At 39.8% G+C, this 7015-nt stretch overlaps 1 pseudogene; it reads right to left on the minus strand.

Moving 5' to 3' along the window:
* Positions 1-4949: 4949 nt before the first annotated feature.
* LOC128113942 (phosphoglycerate kinase 2-like) lies at positions 4950-6309 on the minus strand (annotated as a pseudogene).
* Between the last annotated feature and the right edge of the window lie 706 nt (positions 6310-7015).

Below are 7015 nucleotides of genomic sequence, written 5' to 3' on the forward strand. Positions count from 1 at the left end.
AAATAGGGAAAAGTTGAATATTTAATATGAGAAGGATCAACTAAATCTAACGTATGGTTTAGCAGTAAATTCCCCTATCGCAAGTAACAAATATTGAGGGTTATGAATATGAGCAAACTGGTGAATTTAGATGATGAACAAATATTTACTTTAAATGTATATTTATGAAAAACAATTGTCTAAAAGGGTCAATGCAGTATCTTAACATGAAAAAAATTTCAAGTGCTTTTTTATAAAATAAAAAACAGCCTAAAATGGAGATGACATTTTATTCATGTTCCTGATGAGAACATTATTGAAAACAAGTCCCAGGAAGGGGATTGCAGACAGGTATGGCTGGAGAATGACTATATATTTTCAATTACTGGGAGGGACATAGGAAAATTATATTCTTCTAGCTCTTATAATTTGATGCCAGCTAGAGGACATTAGAGATACCTCACTGCAACCAGCAAATCTCAAGCTTTGTTGACATAATAAATTTCATTTACAATGGATACTCTGTTCTTTCTTAAGTGACAGCATTTCAGGAGAATGAGGGTGTGTTTGCTAGAGGAGGTCATGACCCTGTAGTTGTTTTCTGCCTCTATTTGACCGAAATTAACATAAATCTTGCTTTGGACACTGAAGACAGTAAAAACATCATGGGTACTAGATTTGCTCATCAATCCCAACAGATTCTTGCCTTGGAAGAGCCCACTAAATATCCTCTCCAGGACCTACAGTCTTATCTGCTAATTTGGTGGTGAACCTTGTCTCATATTTATCTAAGAGGACCAAGGCTGTTTTATAGTATTAAAATACCAAGTGGACAGAATTCTTTTATTTTGTCAACATTTATACATATTCTCTAGGCACCTTGATAAGTCATATTCTTTTGTGTAAGCAAATTCCTTCTACACCTCACCTGCTTGAATTGCTTACAAGTGCAGAGCAGTCTTGTTTTGTATCTGTGTTATTAGGAGGAAAAATGGTGAAATGCTTGTAAAACCAGCTCCTTGGGGATCTGCTATAACATAGTTATTTTAATACAGTAGCTGTGTGGGTTGTGTTTCTATGAAGAATATGGGATGAGATGTATCCTGCCAGCCTTGATATAGAGTGGAACATGTAAAATTTTTGAATGTGGGTTCAATACATGAGTAAGGCATCTCGTTTCTTTTTTTTGCATTAGCAGTGTTAAGGTTACATGGGACTTGCCTTTTAAACATATTTTCTACTTTGATAATAATAGATCTATTAATTCTATTTATGTACTGATACTTAACAAAGATGAGCATATAGTTAAGAATATTAAGTTCTTTTTTTTTTTTTTTTTTTTTTTGGTTTTTTGAGACAGGGTTTCTCTGTGTTGCTTTGCACCTTTCTTGGAACTCACTATGTAGCCCAGGCTGGCCTCAAACTTGTATTTAATAAATAAAGTATACCTGGAAATCAGAGTTCATGGCCATGAACCGGAGTCAGGTGGTGGTAGCACATGCTGTTTTTCCGATCACATGGCAGTCAGAGTCTCTGTGCGTTCAAGGACACAGCCAAGTGTGGTGACACACGCCTTTAATCCCAGTACCAAATATAGAGACCTGGAGGTCTGTATAGACAGGCAGTGATGAGGAAATGATGTGGCTGGACTTAGAGACAATGAGAAGGCACAACAGGAAGGCAATAAAGGCACAGGTTAGACAGGAAGAGGTTCTCTTGGGAAGCAATGACAAGGTGGTAAGCTAAGATTAGTTGACTGCTATTGCTCTGATCTCTACGGCTTGCACCCCTGTACTTGGCTCTGTATTTCTTATTTAATAAGACTGTTTAGAAATTTGATTACACATAATATAACCTGATTAAGGTCCCCCTCCCAACACCTCCCCACTCTATTCCTCCCAGTTCCCCCCTATCTGGATCCACTTCCTTTTTGTCATTCATGGAAAACAAACAGGCTTCTAAAAGATAATAAAACAACACAGGATCCAGCACATCAAAAGTGAACAAAACAAATGGAAGGAAAAGAGCCCACACCTTCAACAAGGTGAACCACTTCTGCTCTGCCATTCCAAGCTGACTAGATCAAATCCTCCAAACCTGTGTGCCTACATACACCCGTCTGCCTTCTCCGTTGTTTCTGATCTGTGTCATGGTGAAGGGAAGTCTGGCTAGCATAATTAGTCTGTCGAATTAAAACAACTTAAAAGGGAAAAAAACACACAGAAAAAAATAACCCAATGAAAATAACAAAGCCAAGTGGTTTAGATCGCTACTGGGGAAGAAAAAAAAAAAGCAAGGAGTGGAGGAGGACTTAGGTGTTAAGCAAGAAATAAAAAACAATATAAATATCTGAGTGTATCAATAATCTGCTTCCAAATGGGAAAACTGACTTAGCCCATGCCAAAAGGACCGTGATAGGAAACAGTTTAGTGGAGACTGTGGAAATATAATGTACTAATGGTGAGCTACAATTTGGATTAATATGATGCTTATCTCTTGTGTGAAGGAATGTCACTCATGAAATTTATTGTGAGCAACAGTTGAAGGAGAAATATTCTTTCAGATTTAAAATCTCTGGTTATATTATGTAAGGACCTACCCCCATAATACAATATGCAACTGTCCAGTTTAGGATATTAAAAATTTGTTAAGCATCTAAAATTAAAAAAAAAACAGCAAAGCCAGATTGTGATGCTTTCTAGAGGATGTAAGAACATGGGAGTTGATCTCTGCTCTACAAAGAGGTACAATGCAAACACACTGCTTAGATGTAGGAAACAGTTGAGATAAGGGGAAACATGGCCTCAGAATTGAAGCAAGAGACAACAGCCAAGAGAAAACAACACATTCTAAGAGTGAGAGTCCACCACTGAAAACATCCTGGGAAGCAGTGCCAGAATGGGGGTTCTGGATCTGTTAGAGAATGAAATCCTGTGATAAAACCCTGAGGGAGAGACAAGGAAACAGTATTTAGACCTTCACACTTCCCAGTTCTGTCTCCAAGGGCTTTATCAGATGTGCACAGTTAAAACTGGGAAAAACTTCCTGTTCTTTGTATCCAGATTTAGAAAAAGAAGGAGTACATACCATGTTTGTCTGTCTGAGTCTGGGTTACCTCACTCAGGATGATTTTTTCTAGATCCATCCATTTGTCTGCAAACCTCATGATGTCATTGTTTTTCTCTGCTGAGTAGTATTCCATTGTGTATATGTACCACATTTTCTTTATCCATTCTTCAGTTGAAGGGCATCTAGGTTGTTTCCATGTTCTGGCTATTACAAACAATGCTGATATGAACATAGCAGAACAAGTGCTCTTATGGTGTGGTTGAGCATTCCTTGGGTATATGCCCAAGAGTGGTATAGCTGGATCTTGGGGGAGATTTTTTTGATTGTACTCACTCATAGGAGGATACTAGATGTGGAACAAGGATGACTGGAATGCTACTCACATCACCAGGGAGGCTACCTGGAAAACAGGACCCCAAGAAAGACACAGGAATTGTCCAATGACAGAGAAATGGATGAGATCTACATGAACAACATGGACATAAGTGGGGTAATGAAGGACAAGGGTCGAGGGAAAGAGAGCTTGGGGGAGCGGGAGATCCCAGCTGGATCAACAACAGAGAGGGAGAACAAGGAATAGGAGACCATGGTAAATGAAGACCACATGAGAATAGGAAGAAGCAAAGTGCTAGAGAGGCCCACAGAAATCCATAAAGATACCCACACAATAGACTGCTGGCAATGGTCGAGAGACAGCCCGAACTGACCTACTCTGGTGATGGGATGGCCAAACACCCTAATTGTCGTACTAGAAACCCCATCCAATTACTGAGGGAACTGGATGCAGAGATCCATGACTAGGCCCCAGGTGGAGCTCCGGGAGTCCAATTAGAGAGAAAGAGGAGGGTTTATATGAGCAAGAATTGTTGAGATCAAGGTTGGATAAAGCACAGGGACAAATAGCCAAACAAATGGAAACACATGAAGTATGAACCAATGGCTGAGGGGCCCCCAACTGGATCAGGCCCTCCAAATGGGTGAGATAGTCAATTGGCTTGATCTGTTTGGGAGGCATCCAGGCAGTGGGACCGGGTCCTGTGCTCAGTGCATGAGTTGGCTGTTTGAAACCTGGGGCTTATACAGGGTCGCTTGCGAGGAGGGGATTGGACCTGCCTGGACTGAGTCTACCAGGTTGATCTCAGTCCTCAGGGGAGGCTTTGCCCTGGAGGAGGTGGGAATATGGAGTAGGCTGAGGGGAAGGGGAGGGGGGTGGGAGGGGGGAGAACAAAGGAATCCGTGGCTGATATGTAGAACTGAATTGTATTGTAAAATTAAATTATAATTAAAAAAAAGAAAAAGGAGGAGGAGGAGAGGGAAGAAGAGGAGGAAAATTAACAAATGAGTATTTTTGTCTCTTACACATTTTGTGGCTTTTAAAATGAAATACATATATTTTCATATCATAAACCAACTGTATGAATACACTTGTCATATATTACTAATTATTGTTTGCTTTCTCAAGTAAATTTTTATCCATGCCCTGAAATTGATTTTGAGCTTCCACATTAGTGGACACATCAGTGGATTTTACTTTTTTCCTTTTCTAAAAAGAAAATTACTGAGATTAATAAGTACTTCTTTTCCTTACTTAGAAAATAATGTTAGTAGAGATCTAATTAGTTAGTTACATTTGCATGATAACATAATGACCTTTATCCCATCTTTCCCCTATAGCAGATTGTGTGTTATTTCCTACATTCAGAGAGAAATAGTCAAGTTGAACTAGAGTAAAGACAACATATTCAACTTACACGCCTCACTTATTTAATAGGTGACATGAGAATGTTTCCTCCTTATGAAGTACAGAGGCAAGTCCTGATGAGATCTTGAAGAGAGTAACAAAAGCATGACAGAATTAACAAGATGTGCTCATGTTGTACTGATGGCACACTGCTTGCTCATTACCTGAGGCTAGATACAGAGTAGACATTAACCAAAGTTAACTTCAGATGTAAAGGCACAAAGTTGGATTCAGCACTCCATATTGGAAACAGGAAGCAAGAGCACTTTGACAATTGCATGTTGCTCAAGTCCTCTGCCCCAGGAAGGGCTTTACCTTCCAGCAGCTGGAGACTTGTTCAACCTCTAGTCCTCATATGGCTAAAGTTGTTTTCAGTATCTCATTTGGCACAGCAAGTAGCAGTATCTCCATCCCCTATAATGGTGACACAGCCCTTGGAGGTGGCCTTTACAACTTCATTCATGAGGGCTTTGGTTCCCTTAGCAAAGGCATCCCATTCAAACACCCCCATAGGTTCATTCCAAATAATAAGCTTTGCCTGGGTCACAATTTGAGCATTGTTTTTAATGCTCTCGGGACCATAGTACAAACCCACTCAGCCAGTTGGTGTACCAGAGTCTAGAGTGGCTTGTCCAACTCTTGCATGCTCATGAAACTTGTCAGCAGTTACAAAGTCAACAGGAAAGATTATCTTTACACCATTGTTTTCTGCTTTGGCCATGATCTCTTTTGACAATTTTGGCTCTCTTCTTCAAACAAGGAAGCACCAGTCTCCATGTTCCTGAGTTTCTTCAGGAAGGTGTAAGCCATCCCACCTCCAATAATCATGAAGTTGACTTTGTCTAACATGTTTTTGATGAGTTGGTTATTGTCTTTCACTTTGGTTCCACCAAGGATAGCCAGGAAGGGTTTCTCTGGGTGTTCTAAGACCTTGGCAAAGTAATCTAGTTCCTTCTTCATGAGGAACCCAGATGCCTTCTGGGGCAAATTTACTCCCACCATGGATATGTGGGCCCTGTGTGGGATGCCAAAAGCATCCTTGACATAGATATCACTGAGTTTTGAGAGTGATGCTCTGAAGGCTTCTACTTTAGTGGTTTAGTGATAATCTTTTTCCAGCAGGATCCTGACCCTTGCCTTTCTTCCTCTACGTGGAAGCGCAGGTTCTCCAAAAGGATGACAGACCCATTATCTGGGTTGGCAGGACTTTTCTCGACTTCAGCACCCACACATCCTTCAGGAACAAAACATTCTTGTGCAGCCCGGATTTGAGCTCAGCAGCAATAGGCACTAAGGAATATTTGTCTAAAGACACCATCAAGCCGGCCAAGGAAATTCATGAGAACTATAGACTTGGCTCCCTTTTCCAGACAATGCTTGATGCTTGGGATGGCAGTCTTGATTCTCTGGTTGTTCGTGATTTGGTTGTTCTTCATAGGAACGTTAAAGTCTACTCTCATGATGACTCTTTTCCCCTTAATGTCTGCTTTGTCCAGAGTCACCTTACTAGAATGAGACATCTTGATGATATTAGTTCCAAGTCTCCTGCCCAACCACCAGTGATAGACTTTGAAAGGAAATCCAGCTCTGTGATTGGTCTTGATCCTGTCTATCTTGGTTTGGAAAGTTATGGCGGGTACAGACTCAAACTGCCATCCTAGAATGCTAAACAGTAAAACTGAGAGCTAAACACTAAAGATGGCAAATTAAAAAGCTTTCAAATAAAAAATGCCATAGGGCTAGACTTTTTCCTCCTGGTTCTCATTTCTACATCCTCTTTCAAATCTATTTTATTTTTAAGAAAAAAAAAGCATAATCAACCATGAGATTAAAAAAATTACATAACTCTTCCCCACAACCAATCTCCATTTATATTACTGAATAAAATCATCAGCAATGCAAATGATGAAAATTTGAAAGCAATTTTCTTTAATTCAAGGTAACATAAGATGTGTCTTCTGTCCTTAATGAATATTTCCGCTGAACTTGATGTTAGGAGTTGTGATATATTGTTGCTTTATGTGGGAATCATGTATTTCTCTTAGCATAGGGTTCTTAAATTATTTATTTACTTTTAGACATTGGTGAAAAATGCGTGCTGCCTCCTGCAGGAGACAACCACAGGATACTTGCAAAGAGAACATCACATATCTGTCAGGTTTCAGGAGTTATGATATTGTCCTTTTTCTTTCTTTCTTTCTTTTTTCTTTTGTTTATTCCCTGTAT

This window comes from Peromyscus californicus, unplaced genomic scaffold (assembly GCF_007827085.1).
Source record: "Peromyscus californicus insignis strain IS unplaced genomic scaffold, ASM782708v3 Scaffold_19__1_contigs__length_69161282, whole genome shotgun sequence".
Taxonomy (NCBI): domain Eukaryota; kingdom Metazoa; phylum Chordata; class Mammalia; order Rodentia; family Cricetidae; genus Peromyscus; species Peromyscus californicus.